At 41.2% G+C, this 27,364-nt stretch overlaps 1 protein-coding gene across 17 annotated transcripts in view; it reads left to right on the top strand.

Annotated features, from left to right (window-relative positions):
- Window positions 1-27,364, top strand: part of atxn1a (ataxin 1a) — a 153,057-nt gene that overhangs the window by 104,523 nt on the left and 21,170 nt on the right. Inside the window, exon 1 of one of the 17 annotated variants that reach the window (XM_069195170.1) lies at window positions 25,058-25,250. The exons of 15 other annotated variants lie outside the window; for them this stretch is intronic. The gene's annotated coding sequence lies outside the window, so the exon portion shown is untranslated. One more of the 17 variants, XM_069195171.1, reaches the window with a different exon arrangement.

Raw genomic sequence — 27,364 nt, 5'->3', positions numbered from 1 at the left:
TGAGTTAATGAGCGAACTCGCCGTGCTTTTTTTTTCCCTCCCCCCGAAGTGAGCCAGTCAAGGTGAGGAGGTTGTGGGTGTGCTACATCTGGGAGTGAAAGGAAAGAACAGAGACAGACATTCACAAACCCGCACAGGGCACTGCCCAGATTTTCAAGTACCGCAGTCAGAAAATATTTGAAATTAAGTGAATGTTCTGGCATTGAGCTCTCTTAGACTGCAGTAAAGGCAAAAAACTGTGTTTATGGAGCTTCATAGCTTAGTGTTTCATTGATCTCTTCGTTTAAGGCAAAGTCAATTTCTAGTATAGAACTTACTCCACGTTATGATAAGATAGAATCAAGTTCTCTGCTGAGTCACATTCTCATCTCATTCTTCCAATTGGGTGAAGTTGTACACTACCTTCTAATGAAATTTTAAAGTATAGTTTTACTCCTTTTATTTGTTCTGTAACGGTTAAATACTCTTATCTCATTGTGCACTGTAGCAGGGGAAAATGGTAGTGTTTTGTTGACCCAACTACTGTAAATAGAAGTGTCATCTTAATCCTCGTGAGTAATGACAGCAATTAATAAAAAATCAGACATGTATAATAATAATACATTAATATACTGTAAATATTAAAGCAACAGAATCCACGTGTTCTGAAATGAAAGCTGCCACTGACATCAAGGTGAATGACCAGAACAGCCAAAAAATGAATAGGGAAGTTTGCTTTGTACAGCTAACCAGAAACAGTAGGTCCTCTATAGTCTGACAGTTTTTTGTCCTATTACACATTCTGTATTGTATAGTTATGTTCTATATTATAGATGCCATTTATTCTGTTAAACTGTAGACATACAGTATTTCCAAGTTACTTTAAAGAGCATGTCATTAGTGCAGCATGTCAATGGATTAAACCCGTTTTCGTGGTTGTGCGCATTTTCATATTCTGAAGCTGTCAGATGGCATTGATCACATTTGCTCTCCAGTCTTCTGATTCTGCAAGTTGATCTGCATTTCTTCAATGAACATCAACAGCCTGTAGGTGTCAGTAGGCTGCAGCCTGCAGTCAGTGATGGTGTCTGGCTTGTGCTTAAACACATTTTGTTGCGCTCCTGTTAAGACATATTTTCATGTTGGGATGTGATCTGAAACCAGATTTGTTTCTATAATATAAACTTCACTAGTATAAAGTAGTTTAAAGCAGCTTAGTGGATGCTGCACATTGGTGGTGGTGGAGGGGAGTCCCCATTATCTTGTAAAGCGCTTTGAGTGGAATGTCCAGAAAAGTGCTATATAAGTAAGCAATTATTATTAATTATTATTATTAGTAGTAGTAGTTAGTAGATGTATTAGTGATTAGGTTAGATTTTGAGCTTCTAACCTTACAGTAGAATATTTTTTTTGTTTATCCCAAAGCTGAATGTGATTTTCGGAATCTTTCATGATTTTTTTCAGCACTCTTACCATTGTACATTAATTTCCTGCTACGTGGTGGGCTCTTTTTAGCTGCAGCTGTTTGCGTGCGTGCTTCTTCAGTATCGGACTGTGTGAAATTTGAAACCCTGAGCAACAGTTTGAACCGACTCACAGGAAGAAAATCCTATGTAATCCCAGTGCTAGTTGTCAAACAGGGTCCAAAGAAGAATTTGAGGGCGTGTCCGTTTCAAACCCCATTATTTTGGTTCCTTTAAAACCTAAGTATTTAGTAAAGGTTCGGCATTTGGTTTTAGAAGAATTGGGTGCAATTTTGTAGAATACTGTATCAAAGAACAGACCTTTGATAAGTTAAAGGCTCAGAAGATTTTTGTGTAGGTTGTAGTAAATGGAACCAGATGATCAGACTTTTTTAGAGTTTACATGACATAAGTTTCCCCTTAAAAAAAAAATTACAGTACAAATATAATATATCCAGTACTGTATATTTATTGCATTTTACTGCTCAAAGTCAGTGGGTTCTTTTTCCTGATTGTCTGAAAATGTACCCTGCTGTGGAACCTTATAGGTTATATAATTTGCATGTCCTTCTCAAGCACTTATTTTATAGAGACACGTTTGTTTTCCACAGTAGCCTATGCAAACAGTTTTTTAAATTTTGATTTAAAACTGTTTTACATTGATGCCTTTACACATGTAGAGAGATAGTGGGGCTAGTTCCTTTTTTTATCTTACTTCCTGTAATCCTTACAATTTCAAAGGGAAAAGAGTACACTGGCCAAACGAGTGAGAGAGTGCAGTGCATTATCTTGTTAGTGCTATTTCACTGAGTGTTTCTGCTCTTGCAGGCTGAGTCTCATGGACTACAACTGAGCTCTGGGGCTTTGGAAGCAGAAAGATAAACTGACATACTGTACACTAAGATGCATTTGAATTAAAGTTGGTAAATTCAGTTCTCTTTTTAACAATCCCTCAGTACAAATGAGAAACGTATTTCTTTCTTCTGAAATAGCTGGGTGAGAGCTGCCACAGATGTGCACGTACAGTACCAGGTGTCTTTTCAGCGCCAACAAAAACGTCCTGCTTTCTTTCAGCTCAGACAGACGTGCTGGATATTCACAAGTGCTGTGGCAGAACTCTGATCCAATAACTAGCTCATCCTTTTTTTATTTTTTTTAATCATGGACCTAACACTTAAGATTTATGTTGTGTGGAACACCAGCTAAATAGGAATTTAAGTGCCATCCAATTCAGGATGTGTGATCATCCGGGATTAAAGTTATTATGAGCAGCTCCTATAAAAAAATCATTAATTGCATTTGCTTAGTTATTTGTTCTGTCATTCTGACAATGGAAGGACCTGTGTTATCAATGCATCATAATCAAATCAAACTCTCTTTAGTAAGCAAGTCATTTTTCAAGGACTTATGTTGCCTTTTTTTACTCATTGCTTTACTTACATGCTGTATTGTTCATGTTTCTTGTGACTCTTTATCACTGTTGTACAGTATGTGGCAATTCAGCTAGTGTTGAGCAGGATGTATTAAGTCTTTACATGCTGCTGGACTTTGACGTATCATTTTTATTCTCCTAGCTTTGAGGTGACTTTTCTGAAGGTGTTCTGTCCGAGAACTTTTAAGTTAGCTTGAAATCACTTTGAAGAGGATCCTTCCACAGACGATAAACAAAATGCCTGCAGACAAAAATGCAAACCTACAAGAAGAGACGTTGCACAAAAATACAGCCATTGAGGACTCAATTATCATCTGGACTTAACACATCGAGTTTAATTACAGAGATAGCAGTAAGGTACACCTTAGTCTGTCTGCAACAAAATCATCCTTCACAGTGCCCTGACCTCAGCTACTTTATTACTTTGGAAACTCTTTTGATATTTTTCTTAACCGTAACAATTTACACTTCTGCCCCGGTTTCTCTTTCAGCCTACAGAAGTGTGTAACATGCAGAGTTGGAAACACTAAGTTTTCTTCGGGGCTTGAGATTTCTATATACAGAGGATCAAAAGTGTTTATTCTGTGCTTTCTTTCCGTCTTGAATTTCAGAGGTAGACGTTGCACATTGTAGTAGCTGAATGTTGAAATGTTCTGAGATGCTGAGAAATATTTATGTAATTTATTGCACATTTTTGAGTCAAACTGCATCTAAGTTTGCAGTTAAGCTGTGGTCGTATTTTATATCCGGAATATTTTTTCAACAACAGTGGCTTTTTTTCCGCATTTAATTTTGTTAAATAATTTCAATGGCACGTGAATTGATCTGGTTGGCTTATTAACACCAAATTATTGAGGACCTGGGCTTTTTTGCAGGCTTCTCTTAATATTATAGCTCTTACTCAAAATACTGTAGTTAACTGTTTGCACTTACTGGAAAATGCCTTGCAAGAAAAATATAACTATTCTTGAGAAAATGTTCAGTATTTTAGATAAAGGTTTTTATTCCCACTAGTACTTTTCAGTCATGTAGTGTTCCTTAATTGTAAAAAATAATTGTACGATCTTCCATTATTGTCTTGTAACATACTGAGTTTATATGTGGTTTGTAACATACTGTATCCTTTCACTGCATTGCTGAACCTCTTCTCTAGCCTTAAATGTTTGTTCCTTTTTGATTTTTGATAGAATGGATCTATTTTTACAAGCCAAGCATATTTGACAAGTATAGTACCATAGCATTAAGGATAACACTGTAAGATGATGATGATGATGATAATAATAATAAAAATAATTAATAATTGCTAACACTTATATAGCTCTTTTCTGGACACTCCACTCAAAGCGCTTTACAGGTAATGGGGACTCCCCTCCACCACCACCTGGATGATGCGACAGCAGCCATAGTGCGCCAGAACGCTCCCCACACACCAGCTATTAGTGGGGAGGAGAGCAGAGTAATGAAGCCAGTTCATAGATGGGGATTATTAGGAGGCCATGATTGGGAAGGGCCAATGGGAAATTTGGCCAGGACGCCGGGGTTACACCCCTACTCTTTTCGAGAAACTCCCTGGGATTTTTAATGACCACAGAGAGTCAGGACCTTGGTTTTACATCCCATCCGAAGGACGGCGCCTGTTTACAGTACAGTGTCCCCGTCACTATACTGGGGCATTAGGACCCACATGGACCGCAGGGTGAGCGCCCCCTGCTGGCCCCACTAGCACCTCTTCCAGCAGCAACCTTAGTTTTTCCCAGGAGGTCTCCCATCCAGGGACTGACCAGGCTCACACCTGCTGAGCTTCAGTGGGCTGCCAGTTGTGAGTTCCAGGTTGATATGGCTGCTGTAGTCTCATTAGAGACGTTGGATTTAATTGTTCTAGCCCTTTCTAATCTATGGAAGGCCTGGGAACCAAAGCTTAAAAAGTTTTTTTTCTCAGTGTTGTTTAATTTGAGTCTTTTCTGTTTGTTAACACCTTAGGTTCAGTGATTCATTGTGGCAAGAAATAAAATGAAAACCAACACAAAGAAGTTTGTGCTGACAAAAGCTTGCCTTCACAGTGCACGTAATTGACCTTATTTTATTGAAAGCTTCAGTTATGATTTAAAATTTAACTAAATTCGGTTATGGTTTCAAATAAACAACCAAAAAATTGATTTTCTGTATGTAACCAAGTGTCATGGGGAAAACAGAAGTCTCATATCTTTCTGAAATAAATTAAATATTTGAATAATGGTAAATGTGCTGTCTACCAAAACAGTCTCAGGATCCTAGAAATTTAGTATTGAAGGTCGTACAGTAAATGATCAAAATTGGAATTTGCAGCCCGAGTTAGTCATGGGTAATGAATACATTGTTTTCTAATATATAAGGTTGCTGTCACCTGAGGCCTTGGTATTGGGCATTAGTACTTTCATTAAACTCAGGATTCCAGACATCTCAATGGGCTCTTTCACTTACTAACTCTACATGACCTCATAACACAGGCTCAGAGCAGCAGAAATCTTTCTTAATGGGGATTGTGGAACAGTGGAGTGGTCCTGTTGCCATGGCAACCAGGGCTTTAGTATTCTCAGAGCACACTTCCAAGAGCACATAGTACACTCATAATTCATCTGAGCCATTAGAGGTGCAGAGAATTTCTCAGAATAGGAAAAGGAAGGGGCACTTGTCTACTCTTCTCAGTCAAGTCCTTTTTCCCTTTTGGATTTCTCTTTATTAGCTCGGTTTACCCTCATTTCACACCCGTGAATAGATTTACAGAGCCCATTTTACCCACATACAAATCCCAGTCCTACAAATGTTATTTAACCCTACAAGACAGCGTGCAAATCGGACAGGAACAAACCAGCAACAACCCCTAAAATCAATCATTCTTTTCGAATGTACTACAACTGGTAACTTGATTATGAACCAGGCACGTGGAAAATAGTCCAAAAATGTGCCCGGTGTTTTGGAAGATATGAGCAAATACTGTAAATGCTCTTCAAATGGCTACTTTATGATGAAAACAAAGAAGTTTAAACGCTTGATACAGAGATCTCTTCAGGTTTCAGCAGAAGGGGAAATGTGAATCGGACTAGCCTCCATATCAAGAAATGTTTCTGAAGGAACTGAGGACAAAACCTGGGTGGAAATAAATATACAGTATACTGTAGATTGGAGCTGCAGCTGCAGCTGCTGTGAGTAATGAATTGTTTGATACGTTTTTCCTGTTGATGGCAAAAAGCGCATTTCAAATAAGAATTAAGTTTACTTTACCCAGCAGGCTTGGGAGTTGTTGTCACTTAACACAGGGGGAATATGTTTAGATCTTTAGTGTTGAAAGTTGTTTTTTTTTGCAAATGAGTGACAGTGTTTTTTTTTTGTGTGATCTGCAAAAAAAATATCGTTTTACAGTTTTCCGTTCTCTGGGGTGAGCATCAGTCCCTGAACGCGGAATTAGATTTCATGCACTACCATGGGTTACCAGTGAGTATACCAGTTTGCTGTCTACAGGATACTTCCTGGCAGAAAGCTGTGAGATGCCCTCAGCTGATCAGGAGAGCAGACCCCCCTTCATTCCATTCAAGCTGATAGCAAGATTGACAGTGTGTTTACACACTTGACCAGAGGTCCCCAGTCCTAGTCCGGGAGGTGTCTACAGGTTTTCAGTCAGGTCTTGGTGTCTTCAAGACCTGAATCAACTCATTACTGGCTTGACTGGACCAGTTTAACAGCTTGTGCCAGCTCTTCAGGTGCAGGTCTACTTGGGAGATCTCACAAGCCTTCAGGCACACTGTAGTCCTACAATACCAGGATAGCAGACCCCTGTACTTGACCACATAAGGACTGTTAAATAAGGGCTGTTTAGCACACAACAAACAAGGACTATGTTGGAATCTTAGGCTTATGGTAGTATAAATACAGCTCAAGAATAACAGTTGAAGGCCAAGTCACACCTAATGCATATAATCAGAGGTGAACAACCCTGATCCTAAGGATGAAACAGTCGGGCAGTTTTGTGGAAAGCTCTAAATCGGAGCAGGTTTTTTTTTTTTGCCCAGCTCAGAGACCAGATATATATAAGCTTAATCAAGGTGAAATCCCGATTTCGATGGTTGATGATGTTAAATTCACGGACAAATGACTGCAAAATACATGTTGGGATATCTCTTCCTGACTGTGCTGAAATCGCGTAAGATCCATGTGACTGCCTGTGAACTATTGATTTGCCACGTGTACTGTATGTGACAGCCCTTGTGATCATCCATGAGCTGTTGGTGGTCACTGCTGTGTTAGCCGATGGCTGCTGTCCTGTTTACATAAACTAGCGCTAGCTTCCAGAAGGTGAGTGAGGTATCTGGGAAACGGCCAAGGACACCACTCACCCAGAGATTCCCAGACAGAGGGAGTGAGAGATCGACTGGATATTTGAGACAAACCAATCAGAAGGAAGAACAGCTTTGTAGGAGCTGTCCAAAGGGACTGGCTGTTAAACATTTCTTGTTTATCTCCTGGAGAAAGTCATGTCATGTCATTCGCCAAACCGCTTTATACCATACGGTGTCGTGGGAAGCCGGAGCCTACCCGGCAAGCAACGAGCACAAAGCAGGGTACACCCTGCACAGGACGCCAGTCCATCACAGGGCAAGGGCAAGCCAATCGCAGATGGGGACAAATTGGAGGCCATGGTAAAGGCCGAGGGGGGAAATTTGGCCCGGACACCGGGATAACTCCCTACTGTTATCGAGAAATACCCGGGGATCTTTAATGACCACTGTGAGTCAGGACTCCTGAAGAAGAAGATTTTTTTGAAAATCTGTTGCTGAAAAATAGCAACCTGCTATTAGCGTAACTTAAGCACATGGCTGAGATTGCTGCTCAGTGAAAGCAGTGTTTAGTACTGTAGATCGCTTCGCTGGAAAAGAAGGCCCTCTGTGCACCCTAACATGAAAGGATATTCTTAGGAGCTGTCTTGCCTGCAGGGTCCAAGCACACGTGACTCTGCACTTTAAAAGCAGGCAGTACAGCTCAGGGTCCACAGAGGTACTAACTGCCTCAGTCGTGAGCAGAACAGCTTAATCAAACCCATAGTGAAATATCTCTACCGGTCCGGCTACAGTAAATCCCAGAGACATCTTTGATATTCTTTCAAGCTGTTGTTTAGTCATCTGCTTTCATGTTAGAAAAGCTAGAGAAGAGAGGCTAAGATCACAGGAACAGCCATGCTTCTGTCTTTCAGCAGTTTTGCTTTTTCAGTTGTGAATTTTTTTGTTCCTTGGCTGTCTTGGAAGTCTGAACAGTGTTTGGGAATTGCCTGAAAAGATGGAATGCCCTTGAGATGCTCAGTGTCTGAACAACCACCCTGTGAGATAAAGAATGTGTTTACAAATGAGAATTGGGCATTTGGCCTACTTACTGCAGCTCATTTGATTCTTAGTAGCTAAAACCAGTTTTTGAATAAAATGCACATGGAACATGGGTAGCAGAGTAGATCTGGAAAATTATCTGTGCTTGAATTCTGCTTTTCGTGTATTGAACTTCACTGATTTATGTATCGCTTACGTTGCTATCATTTTCTCCTTAGTTTTGGTTTCCCCTCTGTCGTTATTATATATTTATTTTAGCACTGCCTTTAAGCCCGTTTTAGCCTGCTTTTGTTGTTAAAATTGAATTATTAAATTAGAAGTGTCATTTGAAAAATAGGAGCTGCAGAGAGATGAGATCCTAGAACTATTTTGCTGCTTTAATGAATTTTATAATTCAGAGTTCTTCTCTGATTTTTCAGCTGAAGGTAAGATAAGAGATCAAGATCACTTTTTTGGCCATATACAATTTCTTGTATTAGGAATTTGTCTTTTTCACAGACCCCAACTTGCTCTCCATGAGACACACAGACAGGGAGAGAAGCTTGGGGTCAGAGCGCAGGGTCAGCCATTTATACGGCGCCCCTGGAGCAGTTGGGGTTAAGGGCCTTGCTCAGGGGCCCAACAGAGTAGGATTCCTCTGCCGGCCGCGGGTACGAACCGGCAACCTTCCAGCCACAGGCGCAGATCCTTAGCCACAGAGCCACCCCACCGCCCAGTCCACCACCAGTATTTTCCAGCTCTCTTTGGGTTAATTGTAATCCAGCAGTCACAGATTAATAGTACAGTCCTCATCCTTTGTCCTTGTGCTCCATGTTGCTTATGTGAGTACTGATGGCAATTGTGTACAGCCTGCTACTGGCAGATTACAAATAAGTAACCATCATAAAGACTGTCTTGCATAGGCCTTAAGTATGGTAATTGAACAAACTATTCAGGCAGTAGCCAGCATTCTTTATCAACCTCCAGGGATTCAATACTGTTTTTTTTAATGCAGCCTATAATTTGTGTTTCACTGTAATTATAAAAAAGAAAATTGGCGGATTTGCAGAAATAGTGCTGTGACCTTTTTGTGTCCAGTGCTTCTCAATCAGGAGCCATTTTTGTTTTGCTCATTTTTAATCAGCACTCCTGTGATCTATCAGCTTGGCCACTGTAATTACTTCCTAGTTTTTTTATTTATTTTGGAAATAAATAGGGGTTTCGCAGCAGAATCTGAGGATGCAATCTTTTGAGGCTGTCCTCAGAATTAGATGTTTTTATTAATTAATAACTGAATCATGGCCGTTTTAATGAATGCTCACTAGTCCTTTTGATAGACAAAAAACAGTTTTTTGGTTATGAGAAAAAAGGGGAAATGAAAATGTTTCAAAAAGGTTATTAACACACTTAATTTACTTCAGGAAAGACTCTTATTTATGTATGACCTATAACAGACTCGGCAGGTGACTATTCCTTTAAGCACAGAAACCACACTGCTGTGTTTCACAGCAGTTGATTATGAACTGCATTTACTTCAAACTTTCTGCCTCCGAGATAATCTTGATGTTGGAAATTTCGTGTAACCTGGGAGACGTTTTTGGACAAGCCTTTTCGTGGATTTCTCAATAAAAAAAAATCAAAGAAGCCAAAGTGCAAGAGTTGTACCTTCATCGTGCAGTAATTCAAATTCAAATTGCGTCGCTGAAAAAAACAAAAGGAAAGCCTGGCTGATTAATCCCAACTCTACCCCTGGCGGCGTTCTGCCAGTTGTGAGCTATTGCTGGGGTAATCGCACGCACAGTGGGCTAATGACATTATCCAGACTCAAACTCGCTACATCTCGGTCTTGGAAAGCAGGATGAACTCGGAACAAACAGCTTTACTGGTTGAGCCACTCGGAAACCAGCTATTCATTGTTTTTACAGTACCTTTGGATGTTAGGTGCAGCAGGTTTGAGAAGCTGTCTTGCGTAAATACTGTGCATGTCTTTTTAGATATGCAAGCCTGCGTAAAACAAATCACATTAGTGTAAAACATTAGCCATTAGCTCTGTTTTACACTGTTTTACACTGTTTTTCTTCCAGCTCATAGTGATTTACCTACACATGAAGTCTTTTGTAATGTATTACTATTCTTTGACCTAATTTAACTTAAATGCAGTTGTGTTGATCTGTATTATTAAAAAAGTGCCCTCAGTATCTGACTGACATTCCTTAAAATGTGGCACACGATTGGTGGAGTTCCTGGAGGAAAGAGATGGGTTTAGTCAGCCTGGGCTCTCTTGGCCTGCTCTTCCAGTCACTGCTATCTCTCTTGCTAGGCGCTGGGGAGCTCCCAGCATGTCAAAGCATGAATGAATGGTCTTGTGGGTGGGGAATGTGAGAGCAGAGTGCTTCTGCGTGTCATTCTCTTCCAAGTAGTACAGGAATCCTTGCCAGGGAGCTAGAGACATTTTGAGATCTCACTCTGGGTGTATACACAGTATTTAAAAAAATGGTGATTCCAAAATCCAAAAGAAGAGAAATATTCTTACCATAATGATTTATAAACCTTGGGAGGATTTTTTCAGTTCTGATTTGAACTCACACTCCACAGAGGAACCCCGTTTTCCTCTGTTCTCCCAGATACTGTAGAACCCGCAGGAATTGAGTGTCGGTTTAATGCTGGACCATTTGTGCCTTGCTGTTTTCCCGCTGGTCTAACTTCAAGGCTGATAATGTGACAGGAGTTTCTGTTCTGAGACTACAGTTATCTTCAGATTTGCAGTGTTTGGACTCTCTAGTAATCTCGGTAGCCTTGGGGTTCAGGTTTATCAGGAGCCTAATGCCTTCGTGTTCAGATTTCAAACGAAACAACTGTTTCCAAATGCCATGCATTGCACAAAGCAGACCTTTAGTGCACTTGGTGTTTAAATTTTAATAAACTGAAATCCAACATCTCTGCTGGTTTGCGGTACAGTATGTGGGAAAAAAAGAGGCGATTGGTTTACTGCACAAACATTGCGTGCTTCTTTGATACTTCTGACAGGTCTGGAAAATACTTTCAAAAAACATCAGACAATTATAGAAAGAGTCTAATATAGCAATTGCTTCCACAAGTTACACCTTACCCTCTGTATTGAACCTGATAATGATATCCCTGCAGAGTTCAAAAGCACCCCATTAATATGGTAGCCTTTTGCATTTGCAAGTTTGATGCTCACTTGGGCTGTGTGGAGGTACTGGGTATCTACGCTATCCACATTGTTCTTTTTCCATCAGGATTTCCAGTGAAATCCAGCACGGAGGCAGACTTATCTTTGCCTGATCTCTTAGTTTCAAAACTGCATGACAACGCGAAGGTTACCAATGATAGGGATGCCGTCGTTCAGCCTCTTTTGCGTGTTTTAGTTGCTAGGAGATGTTTTATCCAGAGATCTAATCCAAGTGTTGTCAAACCCTGGATATCAGCTTCAGCAACAGGGCCTGGTAGTTTTTCTCAGCCCGCTGTTGGAGAAGAGCCTTGTGATGTCAGTCTTAACGTTTCCCAGAGCCAATATGCTTTTTTATTATTTGTTTAAACGACTTTGCTACAAAAGTGCTGCATCCTGTTCTAGCCGGCGGGCTGACATTTCAGACAGAGTATTTGGATTTGTCTGTTATTTCTTTGTTGCGCTCTCAAAATGCAATATCCTCTGGATAGAAACAATCTTGCAAGGTTTACCAAAAGATGATTTGGGGGAAGTAAATGTAAGCTGTGTAGCCAAAGTAGCGTTTTATTTCTATTAGTTATCACTGCCATTCTAAAAACTGGAATAAAAGCCACACAGATTCTCATTGCTCTCCATCATGTTAAACTTGGGACATTATAATTTTTCGTATTTGAGCCCCATTTTGGTTCACTGCAAAACCAGATAATACAGTGAAAGAAATGCAGTTAAATGAGGGGATATTTTTTTTTTTAATGAAGTGTCTAAAACAAAGCTATTTAGCCCTTGAGCCAAATCTGTATGTACTGAACCTCATCATTGCTATATCATATAGAGAATCTTTTTAATGGACTTTTCATTGAATTTTGAAGTCTGGAGTAAGAGACCTGCTTGTGTCTGTTCCTTTAAAACCCCTCCATAATAGTCCCACTATAATAGATCCCCAGTCAGCCTCAGTTTCCATTCTTCTCAAAGTCTTTAGGTACAGTATATGGGGGAGGCACTGTAGTACATAATGTATTACATTGCCAAGTTTACAGAATACATTGTGAATATAACTGTATATTTCCATACTAAGCTGTTAGAGTTTTTTAAATTGCAAATTCTCAACCGTCCTTTTAGATGTGACAGACATTACAGATCTTTACTGTTCTTCACCATCCTAAAAACACAAAGCCTCACTTACAAAACACACACTGAATAAAAGGGTAGGCAAGGCCATTGTAGGTCAAGGGTCTTTCACATCTTTAACAACATAAACCTTTCTAATGAAACAATTCAAGCAATTTTCTGCTTCCTTGAAAATACAATAATGTTTTCAGCAGTGGCTTCAGTACAGTCAGGCTGTTCGGGACAAACACTCAAATCATATCTGCCCTTGTAACATAGCATACAGTAGTTTTGTAGACAGCCAGCAATTTGTTTTTTCTTATCTCTGCATTGAGGGTACTAGCACTATAGTGGGGATATGGATGAACCCATTGGCACTGGGAATATTTTGCAGACATTGTACAGTTCATCGTTTTGGTTTTCTGACTCCTGACTGGAAGGGGCCCTTTCCGAATGTTCTGCATTCAATCCAGATATCACATTCTGAAAACCCACCAGCACAAACTAAAATATTGTCTGGGTTCTCCCGGAGCTTGTCTGAATTATGTTTGGGTCGCTGTCGACTGCTTTGAGATTTAGGTCAGGAAGGGGCAGTGAAAATGGAAAATGTGCCTTTTTGTTACTGTTAAGTACAAAGGTTGTGATAGTATCTTATTGGCTGGGTCATTGTAATGGTACCGGGACCCAAAAGTGAATGATATGTTTTGTTTTTGTTTTCGTGAGTAAAAGAAAATACATCTTGATTTGTGATCCTTGGGTAAAATCCAGCTTTGGCACATTAAGGCAATTTTGTATTTTGGCTGTATTCTAATTAAGCTCGCTCTGAGTGCTGCATCCTTATGGTGAGTTGAAGGGATTGTCCCATAATTTTAAAAGATTCTGGCCTTTTTGGTAGGCTTTGCCTGTTGAATTACTGTCTATAGCATCACAGCCGAGCCTTAGTTGATATGTGCGGCTTGAAAGGGTTTTGTTTTCTGGCCAGGTTCCTGTATTTGTCTTTCCGGTTTGTTCCACGTTGACTGACACTTGCCTTGTGTGAATGTTGCAGACTACACCACAGCAGGCGACTCAAGAAGGGCCTCTGGCCTATTCTGCCTCTTTTGCCTCCTCGCTGTGTGACTTGCATGTTTCATTCCACTGGAAGGGAAGAAAAGCTCCCAACGGCCATTCAGGACTTTTCAGGCAATACAGCATTGCAGACAGTTCAATGGATAGAGTGCACTTACACCACAGGGTCATTCGTCCCTTGCAGAGAATCCTTCCAGGCTCATGGGTTGGTGAATGAGCAGGTTGGGTGGCTGTTCCTGGTCATTTGTTTACTGCTGACGTTCCCCTCAGTTCTCTTCTCTCGGGCTCTCGGTCCCACGGTCATGATTTCCAGCACAGAGCCTGTGGCACTGGGATAGGGAACCGCATATCTTCGAAGACGATGTTAAGTGGGTCAGCACACAGGCTGCAAGGGTTTAATTTGCAGTCGTTTTCTGTGAATAATTAAGGGCGGGGGGGAAGAAAGGCGTAAGAGGCTGTCTAGGTTTCAGCTCAGGCCTGCATGCGGTTCCTATGTGAGAGTAGTGACAGTTGGGCCTGACAGGGGGAAGTGTCCTGTTAGTCAAACACACAGTTAACCCTAGGGAAGAAGGTATTTTCCTGGGAAGAGGCGCATCTGCCACAGCTTCCCGATAATTGAAGGCAGTCTGTATTTACATGTGGTTTGCCCATATTTGTCAAGCAGTGTCAAGTGGGTTCGTGTCTGTTTTTTTAACAAAAAACAATTGAGGACACACAGGAAGGAATTGGACTGAATTGGTGTGTAGACTAATGGATAAGTAGGTGCTGTTGATAGGTAGAAGCCTTATGGATTAATCTTCAAATTTTTTAAATTTGTTCCCCTCTGTACACAAATCAGGCTGCAATATCTGCAGGTGCTGACTTTAACTCTGCAATCCTTATGAGATGGGAAATGCTTGTTTGGCATTTTTTAGCACGGCAGGAATTACAAATAAAATGTATTTAGAATCAGAATTAAATAGGTTTTATAGGGGAATTCAAAACGGGACTTGATCTTTTTGCCTAGGAAACGTAGGATAACTGAATTTTGCATGAATATTTTGCTGTCGGAGAATCCCCTCCGCTCTCACTGAAGAATTTAGCTTTTAGTTATTCAGCAGGAGGTGGTGTCAGAGGTTTCAACACTCTTTGGCGCTCTGGCCTAGAGTGGAAAAGTTCATGCCCTGCAACATGGAATCAGACAAGCAGACTCAGGTACACTTTGGCCTGCACTTGTTTGAGATTGAGTGTGCCAGGCACAGAGGCATGGGAGGGGTAGTACTCTGTGTGTGTGTATGTGTGTGTAAGTACCAGAAGGGATTTGATTCTGCGTCCCCTCCCATCACTCTCACTCGCTAATCCTCCCCAGCGCGCTCTCACAACAGCAGCTGCTGCTGTTGCCACTGTCTTACATAACAAGCCCTTCTGGAGGTTACAAAGCCGATCTCCGTTTTACACTGGGCTCCGGTGCCGAAGCTTTCAAATGCGCGCAGGACAGAAAGTATACGCAGAGGCATGCATAGAAATGTCGCCCCTTGACCACATGAAGAAGTCCTCTCCTTCCTTGTAGAAGTTTTGTCAATTTTCCAGCACTGAAGTCCCTGAGGTTTCCCTAGCCCGTAAGCTGGAGTCAGAAATCCAGAGTAAATCATGAGATGAGCGTTTTCACAGGCTATTTGCTAAAGCTCCTTGCTTATAGCATCCTTTCAGATGCGGACTTGCTAATGAGGGGTATCCTCACTGTGTGCAGTTTGTACTACTGTCTCAGCCACAGGTCTGCTGGTCGCTGTTTCCCACTTCAAGTGTTTGTATCACTATTTTTACAAGGCGCAGGGAAGAGGTAATCTTGTCATGTCTATTTGTCATACAGATGCTTGACAGTCTGTCATATGCAGCGTCGTGAGGATCATTTTTCCTGTTTCATGAGCAGCCAAAACGAAGAAATGTGTTCATCGCCATTTTTTTTTTTTGCATGGTAGAACAAATTAAATGTGCACAGAGTAAATGTGCTGTCATAATTAGGTTCTACATAGGTATGTCAAATAGAATATATATATACAGTAATAGCTGTCTGCTGAATGTGTCCAGACTTGTCTGGGCATGTTCTCTCGTGTTTGTATTTGGCAATGTGGAGCTAAAAGGAATTGTCCACAGGATCCAAGTGTCAGAAGGAAAACAAGACAAAGTTGAAGTACAGCACTGTTTTGTTCTGTGTAACGTTCTTTGAAACAGCCGTCAATTTGTCAATCGCAAAAGCCAAACTTGATGCCTGCCACCTCCCTGTGTGTAGGACTGGAACAAAAAGTCAAGTCAGTAAAATGTACATTCTGTGTTTAGGCTGTGTAGGTGTGTACAATATAAACTTTGCAGGAAAATATGCATTTTGTAAACTGTTTCTGGGCTATTTTTTTTCAGATTTGGTAATTGATTAAAATTCTTCTTGTTCTGTGCCCGTAACTGTGAGAAGATGGGGAGTCCTTGACTGTATTTGCACTGCAAAATGTACACATTGGCCTCATAACGACATTCAGTGCTCCTCTGATCACCTGGAACTGGACTTCATAAGGCAAGAGTTGCAAGTTTCAGTGGACTCAGAGCTCTGGATACTAGTCTCCTTCAGGATACTGTATGTTTACAGTACTCATTCCCGTCCCCTAGGACTGCTCGTTACTCCTCCGGGTGAAATTATTGGATGTGGCAGGTCAAAAGGGAGATGAAAACTGTATTAGAATGGAGGTCAGGATGCTACACAGGTAGGGGTGCATTATTTTCGAAGATACACATCTTATCGGCTGCTCTGTTAAAGGTTGGCTTAATGACTGGTTAGAAAATCTGTGATGAATCATTCCTGCACAGACAGTCACAAGGTGGAAGAGAGTCTTCTGAGGCAATCCTGCAGCCAAGAATTACTGGGCTCTGCATGGTCTGTACGTGGCAATTTTCTCTTTGGAGTGCCCCGACTATAATGTCATTTCACAGAGGCAGTTCTGAGGCAGCGTGTTTTCCATTACATTCTTCCGGAGGTGTTTTATTGTAAAATAAGTTGCTCAAAGTGACAGCTGTGCTTTATCCTCCTGAGCAAGTCATTCGCAGGAGCCCTTGGGCCTTCCCATTGTCAGAGATAATAAGCCATAAGCCATACAACTAAAGATAAAGAGCCAGCAGCTGCATATCTATTTGTGTAAATGGTGAGGTCTGAGCTTGAGCTCCAGAGCTAAGCACCGGACTGGACCTACACTAGGTGTACTGCTGGAGGTGTCAGAGTTCCCCCTACACACAAAAGGAGTGTGTTTTTTATTGTTTGTGCTACACCCTAGAGCATATTTTCTCCACGTGGGTAGAGGAAAGATCGCATACTTTCAGCCTCTGCAGGCGCACTGCTGGGGCTGTGGTGGTGGCTCAAAATAAGAGGCCAAAACAACAGGGATAACGGCAACGATGACAACACAAATAATGGTAATGTCAGACGGGAGCCATGACAGCACCAAGCCAATTTCAGTGCAAAGGAGTAATGCATGGCATTAATAGTGAGAAGAATAAGCCTACAGTGTTCAGAGGTGAACTCATGATGATTTGCTTTAAGTGCTGCAGTGCGGGACGAACCGGGGCTCGCGTTTGTTCGTAGGCATTATGTGAGTAGGTGGATTTGCGCGGTTCCCTGGAAATGAATGTATTCTGTTGTTGCCGGCGCTCTCCGCTTTATTGTCAGGTATATTGTCACGTCCCTCACAGGGGAACGTCTTTCTTTTGTTTGTGTTTTCGTGCATTACTCGGTGGCTTGCTGGGAATATGACTTCAGCGGTTATTCAAGTGAGTTTGATCACCTTCGACCGTGGTGAAAACGAGTTGTGAGGGCTTTGCTTTAAAGTACAGATGGACAGAGGACCGCCTGATTCTCCTCTGCCTTGTGAGTGCACACGTTTTTTTTTTGCAGTCTCCCTATTAAAGATCCATTGGTCTCATGACTGTATTGCTTTTAATGTAGTTGATGACTTGTAAGTGTTAGTCTTTTAACGTTTTCCGTGTAAAGCAATGTGGATGCTTAGACAGCTGTATAAAACTATCCCTAAACAGAAACGAGCAGTTGGCTGAGCCTCTCCAGGGATCGATGGGCCTGAGTTGGGAAGGCTGTGCCCCTCCTCTAGTTGTTGGTGATTTTCCTAGAAGGCACTAGGTCCTACAGCCTAACAAACAGTGGGTATGGTTGAGGTGCATCAGAGTGGTGTTAATAGTCCTCATTCTTCCTCGGGCTGAACTGAACTGATTGACAACTACAGTTCCCAAGTGGGTGGATCAAAAATGAAGACATACTTGACAACTCCATTGTCAATCGTAAAACTGCTTTTTCCTTGATAGCGTTGAGGCAACCTGGAATCTGTAGTGGAACAATGGATTACAAATAAATCCACAGTGTGGGTCTACACACGGGACAGGACACCAGGCATTGTAAGGAACACACACCCCAGCACATACTATAGGGACAGTTTAGAGACACCCATGATGGATTCTGGGGATCTGATTTTTGATTATGGATTCTGGAGTCCAGGAGGGCTCTTCATTTCAATAATTAGTAAAGATGCAAGATTTGTCTAGAAGAAGTAGTCAATTTTTAAAATGGGGAAAAAAGTTGTTAGATTTTGTCTGGTGATGTAGACAAAAGAAAAGGCTTTTTTGACAAGAAATGGTACTTTTCTGTCAACCACTGTAATTCGTTGTCATTCCATACAGTATAATGATCTTAGGAATTGAACTGAGGAATGTTTTTGATATCTGAGATGAACCGATGCACGCTGAGCTGTAAACATAATCTGATGTAATGATCTGTGTATCTGTTGATCTGGTTTCCTTGGCCACTCTTTATTCCTGCAGCCATCAGAAATAAAGGATTTAAAGAAAAACAATTCCAGACTAATAAATGTGAACACGCAAAGCTACTCTTCTGTGTTTGGTAATTGAGAATCTTTATGAGACATCACATCTGCAGCTTCCTTAGTGCACTGAGCTCTGTTACACAAAGGCAGGGTAGTTCTCTTTCACCTTCAGCTTTGCAGAAATAAATGCTTGGCGATTTTCCTTTTTTCGGGCTTTGAATGTGATTTGAATACAATTTCAACTTTATTAAAATTAAACTTTTATGTTGACATTGCTGAAGCCAACAGAAGCAAGTCCATTTGATATCATTAACATTAAATATATGATAATGTCATTAAAATTAAATATACTGTACATACATGTACGACTTGCAGTGAAACGTCTAGTGGCAGTGCGAGTACTGACCTCAACCTGCAAAATAGAGCACGATTATTTTATATAGCCAGTTAATAACTTACTTGTCTACTAAGCTGTCTTTAAGGCAACTGAAGTTAAAGTATCAACCAAACTATTTTGTTAAAGATACTGTGTTCTTGTGCACTTTTTCACATTTAGCACCCAATTTAGGATAGTGTATTCTCTCTATTCTGATCTGCTTCATACAATTCTTATAGCATTATCTATACATTCAATACGTATCTATATCTATCTTTTGTTGGGATTTTAACATGGGATGGATGAAAATTAAATCTCGATAACAAATTAATAGATACAATTTTGTATGATTTCTCCACTGTCGTAATTGTATGTAGTAAATAAGACATAATTTCCAAGCTCAGCACAGAGCCACTTGAGCTTGAGTTCCAAAAAGAATACAACTGCAATGTCTTTACCGTCTTTTGTCATTCAATCACTTGGTAATGAGCTCCACACTGTGACCTAATCTGTCAGGCAGGTTCGAATAGAATCTCCAGCCAGACAAGGATAAATAAAAATATCCCCTGAATTTCTGACCTCTGCTTCCGAGGCAGTGTGTTGTGTAGAGGACGTTTTGTTTTACCACATCAAAAGGCATTGCACTTCCTTTGATGGACAGTGTTTATTTTTGCTGCCTGTTTCAAAATAATTTAAGTGTGCCTCGTGAGATTTTCATTGGATATTTTAAAACTAATTAATAGCAGACATCTATATAGTTTTATGCCTTTCTGCCTAAAAACCTTTCTCTTATTGGACTTGCAATACAACAGAAAAGATGCCCTTGAGCATGAGTGGATCAGCTGGGTATCTGCCTTAATTAACATGCAGCTTTAATTGCACACTCAGGGTGTTTTGTGTGGTCGCTTTGAGAAAGTAGCATCATGGGGGTCAAGCATTTATGGGCTTTCATACTGTGATGATGCACTTGCAGTGTATCAGAGATGATGGGCCACAGGTAACAAAATCTGTAGGACCACATGGGGGTTTATGACATTGGTACATTTCCAGAAACGCTCGTTAATTACCCCCTGCTTTTCAGGATTGCGGGTGATTCCTTGCTCTAAAAAATATAATTGAGAATATTTTATGTCTAACAATGAACAGTGTTTTTTATTAGAACATTTTAAATGTTTATTGAAAATATTAGTCATGCATTCCGTTAAAGTGAGCAGTTTTTTAAGTTTCAGTTCTAAAATGCTGGTTTCAGCAGTAATGACCATAAAGTTTACTCTTTATCCATTTTTTTTCTTGGTGTCCTGTTGCGTAATTCATTTTTCAAAATCTGTTCTTCCCCTTCTGATAAAGTGCAGACTGGAAGATGGAACAGCAAATGTAGCAGGTTAAAGAATAAAAGACATGTGAACTCAGCAAGTACAGCCACAGTTGGAAGTTGTTGGCCAAGACAGAGGTCCGTAAGAAAATGGAATTGGTCTGTTATCTTTATTGTGACAGTCTGCATTATATTTTGCTTCCCAGTTCCAGTACGACAGCAAGCCTTCTGACCAGTTTGCTTTTGTATTCCTTTCTGTGCAGTGAGAATCCAAATATATTTCACTTCCTGTCACCAGAAGAGAGCGAGCATCTGTTACAGATCAGAACTTCCAAAGGTTAAACAGCCAGTCACACTGATTGCGTGTTAAAAAAATTATATTACTCAGGGGAGGTTCAAAGCCTTTGTTAAAAAAAAATACACTGGAAAATGTTATTGTAAATGTTGCTCTTACTGTACATGTCTTTGATCTGTCTTTAAGCTGTTTTTACCATTTTGCTTATGTTACACGTATTGCCTATCTAGTGGGTATTGAAGAATTTATTGCTGGCTACAGTTCACCTAAGGAGCCAAGTTAGCAAATCTCCCTACTTAAGGGCAGATTCCTCCTAAAGAGAGTCTACAAACCTGGAATGTAACCTCCATACTTATCACGGAGCAAAACTGTAGGTCTGACTTTCAGAGGCTACTGTACTTACCTGTCATGTTATCCTCCTGCAGAAAAGGAAATGAGTGAGCTATCTTGTAATATGAGTGTAAAAGTCAATACATGTGAATTGAAACAAAAATGATATGAAACTGGTGAGATACCAACTTTGTCACGTGCTGCTGTTAAGCTCTGGCTCCATATCCTTGGTGTAGGTCATTTGCGAAATATAATCAAAACTCACATCTTAGTCCTTGTGAAGCACATCAGGGATCACATTACACCAAAATCTGAAACAAGTGTGACATGCTGTACCTAGAGGCAGTCTCATTTTCAGCCCTTGTTAAAATGAAGGTTACTGGTGATACGAATAAATGAAAAACACCTAGTGTTGAAGTAAATGGGTTTTAAATGAAGAAACCCCTCAACAACAGGTGACACTGTTTTCAAGGGAAGCAATGGCTGTGTTGATTATTTTGAATAGTGTAGGAACGAAACAAGAGAAAAACAGGAAATGTTTCACTTTGTAGAACGTGTTGTTTATCGCATTACAAAAACTGTAGTCGCCATTCCCAGACACTGGCTGCTCTCAGATTTACATTTATTATGGCGGACTGGAAAAAACATTAGCACTAATTTCCACTAGCAATTTCACTCAGAAAATATGAAACCTAGTCGGGAAACTAGGTCAGGCAAACAAACATTTAGGCTGATCGTATGAACCCTGTAGTTTTTGGATAAGCAGCCTACAGTGACCTCTAGGGGTTGTTTCAGAAACTTGCCTCGGAATTTAATTTATGCCGCTACAATGAGAAGCTCAAACTCAATTAATTAAGTGTCTTCTGCTTTTAGGTTAACGAGTCTAATTATATGATGTTGGACAAGTATAACGGTTGTGTACAGGTCTCAAAGTGTTTGTACCGTACTTTTGAATTACATCTGTCAACTCAATCATCAGCTGTAAGAAGACATCAAAAATTTAGATCGTCCAAATGAGCAAGTGATGTGATCGACGTGCTGTTTGGGAATTTGACCTGGAATGAAGACCAGATGTATTGGCAGCCCTCAGAGCAGGGAGACTGGCAGCCTTGTTCTGGTGAAGTCTGGCAGGTGGCTGTAGAGTCCAGAGAAGGCGGAAGTGCTGAGTTTCGCCGTGTTCAGTGGGCTCCAGTCTCGGCGGAGGGATATTTACACACAGGGGAGAGTGGTGCAGTTGTGAGTTTTTCTCACTGTTCGACCGGACCTAGCCCCTGGAGGTGCTGTGCTTTGTAATCAGAGGCTGTGGGTACCAGCTATAGGTTCGCAGTGCAGACTGTGGATTAATCTGTCCAGTGACAGTGCATTTGTACAGCCTTGCACTGGGACATTAGTGAACCTAATAAATAGTTCCACATATGCCCTTTACATGAGATATTATGCGTTTCCCTTTATTTGCATCTACCTTTATTGCAGTTTTCTGGATAATCATTTACCATTGCTGCTAGTGACAAAGGCCGATTAACAGGTATAGTGTTTCCATTGGCTGCTGTGATTGACCATGACTTCACAGTGTAGAAAGTTTCAAAGCTGCAAAAGTTTTTCTCCCGTTTCGTTATTTGTCTTGGCCTTCCAGTGGAAATTCTAGAAATTGAGTTCTTTAAAAGTAAAACTTGTTCTCGTCCGTGTGTTCTTTAAAAGTAAAACTCATTCACAAATGTTTCTGGGACAGTGTGGTATCAGTTCTAGTTTAGACTGTATTGCTAATTTATGACTAACTGCCTGAAATTAATAAATACCTGGGATAACATCAACAGTACTGTTCATCCCTGTTTATAACAGGTTGTTTACCTGTTCTCTGACTTTTTTTTTTGTGGCTGGGATCATAATTATTGAGTGGAAAGAAAATAAAATCAAACGGGATTATTATCTTATACGAACTTATTCAAAGGGTAATGTTACTATAGAATGTCTAGCCTCAAAATTATTACCGTGTTGAAAAATGAGAATGAGACTCAACATAAACACAGGACCCCCAGTTTGCACATTACACCAGATCATGGAAACTGTATTAGAGTTTGGATAACCCGCAAATCAACTTTAGAAAGTTCTAGAAAGCAGTGGTCAGTTAAGCTCCTCCGCCTTCCCCACTCATACCTGTCCTCCTCTCTCCACACGGGCAGTTAAAACGCATGGTACATTAAAAAGGTACCCACTGCGACTTCAGTTGAAATACAGTGCTGTACTGTCCAAAGGTGACCTTCAAAAACTGTCACACCTTCTCTGCCAGTAAGTATACACATCATACAGTACGTGCTCCAAGCTCATTTTCCCAATTCTCATCATGTCTCAAACAGCAGTTGTTTAACTTGTCATTTTTGTTTACTTGTCAAGGTTTACTCGTGAACTGTTTTTTTTTTTAAGTTACCTGGTATTCCAGTATGACAGATACATGAAACAGGCTTTTTTTTTTACACCTGTGGTTATCTGTCAGTGAAGTCTCCACTACACTTACAACTTACACCTGACCAAGAGCTTGCCAGGCCAGCAAGTTCTTATTTCAATACAGCAGTAGGAATTGATAGTGATGGAACTATTACGCTGTCGGCAGCTTTCCTTCTGAATCGAATTTTATGCCCCGAGCTAGGTTACCAAATTTTCTTCAACAACAACTCTTAACTTGTTTTTTTAAGGTATGCATGACGCAAGAGTGTGTGATGGCCAGTGAGATTTCCCAGGTGTTTATTAGTGCCCTTTAGAATTTAACCTTGTTGTGCAGAGCCATGAAAAATCTATGCGACCAGTTCATTATTCAGGAGGGTAGGTCACCATTAACGAGACCCTTTTAATTGTGACAGTTTGTTCATGTAGGCATTCTCAGACATCCTGGGAGTTTTGTGTTCCAAAAGATTGTGAACTTTGGCTGCAGCTGTATTTGCATGGATTTTTGGCAGTTCTAAGGCAGAGGTACAATACTTTTCCCCGCCACTAATTACCTGCTGGGTGGACCAACTAGAACTGCTTTTTGCTGTTAAAGTGGAAATTGACAGATGTGAGTGATGGTTTGGCAGTGACACAGGCGGTGATCTAACACAATATTCTCATGATCTCACTTTAGGGAGTTTTAATGTATTACCTTTCCAGGACGGCTCAGGAGAAAGTCTGGCAGGGAGTTCTGGTACAGATATTGCAAGCTGGATGAACATACTGTACCTGCAGAAAGTTCTGCCCACACTCCAAGCTCCGACTTTGCTGGAGACAAAATGCCTCCTCTCCCTCTGCTATAAAGTTGTTGAAATGTTCTGTCCGGCAGGGGCAGTCACCCCAGTCTAGGCCAGCTGCAGTGCTGCTCCGGGCTGTGCCTTCTCTCGTTGAGAAAAGATGAGCTGAAACGACGTGCAAGGCCGCTGTTAAATAATTGATCGCTGCCGAGTCTGAGTTACTTAGAAGCATTTCTCAAAACATGTTTTAAATGACGGTTTCTCACACGCTTTGCAAAGCAGATATTCTGAGGCTGTGCACCACCTAGACGCGTGCAAGCTTTTTTCCTTGGGCCTGTCGGTGTGCTTTGTTACAACATGCACTACTCCATAAAAAGCCAACAACGCCGGTGGCTTGACATGTGAGCTTGGGCAAGAGAGGAGTTATGTAAGAGTTGTAGATTTGGCTTTTAAGTTTTTGGACTAAAGGATCTGAAGGCTGAAGAAGAACTAGGCCCCTCTGCAGGGTAGCCTGGTTGGACTAGCAAGGGGTGTTGTGCTTTTTTTTTATCAGTGTACAGATCGCCTGCTGCTGGGTGATAATTCTCCGGCGCGGGAGGTTATTTTAGGACAGGCGCTTTTACCACACCGCAAGGGAAGGGACTGAGCAAGCAATGTGCAAACCCCAGCACGGGGGCCAGAGAGAAGCCGGGGGAATTCTCTCCTGTCCCCATGGTGAGAAAACAAACTCAGCTCAGCGTTTAAAAAAAAAAAAAGGGGCATAAAGTCTCCCTGGAGGATTTTATCCTGTCTGCGTGTGAGTGTGTGCATCTCTCTCTCTCTCTCGCTCTCTCGCTCTCTCCCTTCCTGTCCTCATGAGCGTAGTCCGGGCACGCTGCCAACTGGAGTGTGTGTTTTTTGAATGAATACCTGATGAAGTTAATGAAGCGAAAGCAGGGAGGAGCGATGACAGTGGAGTACTGTGGAGAGCTCCGGCAGCCTAGTGCCCTTGCATAACACACTCTGGAGTGCTGCACGCAGGGCTTCATGTGAGCAGGGAGATCAGCGTAGCTTCCTTTCTGGGCTGGACACTTGCAGTGTGTGTGTGTGTGGTGGGCGGGGGGGGAATGGGGCCTGAACAAAAAAGGGGGCCGGGGTGCCTTCCTGTTTTTATTTGTCAGAAGGAGTAAGGTTCAAAAGGAGGGAAGAAGACCCTTCTCCAGCCCCGCGGGCTCTTTCTCTCAGGGACACGGACAGAGAAGAGATACCGAGGAGGGTTGGCTTTTAAAATGCCAACCAAGGAAGGATTTGGGAAAGACTGGTAAGCAATTCCAGCACCCCACCACAACCCTCACCCCTCACAGCGGCGAGGGGGTTGGGTTTGCTGTCGGTCGTGCTGTTGCTGTGGGGTTTTTTTGTTTTTGCTTTAAAAGGTGTTTTCCAATCCTTCACCCAGCCCCCTCCTCCTCCTCCTCCCTCCCTCTCCGCCTCGGTCTCTCCAGTGTGTTACAACAACGTCTCTTGTCTTTTTATTACCTGGGAGCTCCTCCTGGTTAAAGAATATGCAAGTCATGCGACCTTGTGATGCTACCGTGCCTCTCCAAAGCACTCTCCCTCTCCTGCCTGTGGTTTAGAAACAGGGGTGCAGAGGGCTTGAGTCATTGTGAAGACAAGGACGCCGATGTTTGTGCTGCCTGTCTGGTTCAGATCCATGGTCCGCCTCTTAAAGGAGAATACTCTGACAGTGTAGGGTAGACAAGCAGGCAGGAAGGAGGTCTCTTGGACCGATAGCAAGCCAGCCACAGATTCTAGGCTCTTTCCAGTTCAAATGAGTTCTAGGATATCTCATTGTAGAATTAGGGAGCAGAGCGAGTTACAGGTATGGAGGTTGCTGTCGCTGGTCCTAGGATTTCTGCAGGCGGATTTGTTTCAGTCTCCTCTAACATCGTAATCTCCACATTCAGAGCGACAGTAAGTATCTTGTTTCTCAGCTTCTTGGCGCCTGGCCTGTCACATACTGTAAACGAAGTGTCACGTTGTCTTATAGCTGGTGCTCATAAAAGAAAGAAATTAAAAATAATTGAGGAAGCATTTCAAAATGGACTTCTTTTAACTTTTCATTTCCCTGCTGGAGTTTAAAAATGATCTCATCCACATTTAAAAAATGCAATTGTTTGCTGCTAGAAGTACAGTTCTGTAATTCTAGTGTTGAAGCACTTCTGATGAGCAGCTTTTATTTTCCTAATTCTTTTTTTAAATATTGTTCTTCAAGGCATAGATGGGTATTTCACACACTGTAAAAAGTTTTGAATGTGGCAGATAATACTTTCTGTAACGGATTGCCTTTTCACTCATACCAGGTGTTCGTAGTAATTCTAACAAATAATAACACTGATTTATATTGGCTGTGCATTTATCTGAGTGGTTGCTGGAGTTCGCAAATACCTGTGTCTTTTGCTCCACGTGAAGCTTTTACAGGCAAATTTTACCCCATCATTGTATATTTTATGCATTTAAACGTGTACAACTCCCCCCCTCTGAAACATCATTAAAACCTAGAGGTTTTATCATTTCATCATACAGAGTCCAAAGTGCCTCATCGTTTTATTTAATTTTGCTTTCATTTTTATCGATGTGGCAAATCACTTATAACTAGTTGTACAAAATCTATATTTTCCTCTCAGACGTATCGGAAGGGTTCAGCTGTGGCGTTGTCTTTTCTGTAGCTCACCGTGGGTTATAAAAATAAGACGTTTTTCTTTTTGTGGTACAGCTAATTGAGGCGAGCGGTATGTTCTGGGTCACTAAGTCTTAAAATGATTCTAAAAGCAATGAGTACCGTGGGGATTTTTCTAATCTAATAACTAAACTTCCAGTGTGGGAACCTGATTTACAGTTCCAAATTAATTACACAGGGTAGTAAATTGAAAGGCTGTTACTATGCACGCAACCTCTGTTTTCAAAACTGCCGCAAGTAGTTAGGAGTAGAATTGTGCTCTGATTACAAGTTACTAAGTTAATGGGCACAGAGTGGTTGAAATAATGAAAAATGGAGATCTCCAACACTACCGCTGTTTTAACCTCTGAGCTTTTCAAGTTTGTGGAAAAAGACATGCTGAAAGTAGATGGCAGAAGACTTGCAGTTTATTAGGAAACTTTGTGGCAGTTCACAGATGACACACTGGAAAACGATAGGCCTTTCACATTTTTCTGCAAAGCATTCATTTTCACCTCTAAAGAGTGTGTGAAACACCAGAAACTAAGAATCTGGAACACACACATACTGTATATTAGCACATCTCATTTTCCATGGGGCAGATCCAGACATTGCTAACGGCCCGGTACTAGGTAGGTAAATCACAGAACACTATCATGGAAAGTGGAAAAATAACATTAAATATGACATGTGTTTTCAACTCCTAGCCTTGTTGGTTC

This window comes from Lepisosteus oculatus, chromosome 10 (genome assembly GCF_040954835.1).
Source record: "Lepisosteus oculatus isolate fLepOcu1 chromosome 10, fLepOcu1.hap2, whole genome shotgun sequence".
NCBI lineage: Eukaryota > Metazoa > Chordata > Actinopteri > Semionotiformes > Lepisosteidae > Lepisosteus > Lepisosteus oculatus.
This window is presented reverse-complemented; position numbering and strand designations above follow the sequence as displayed.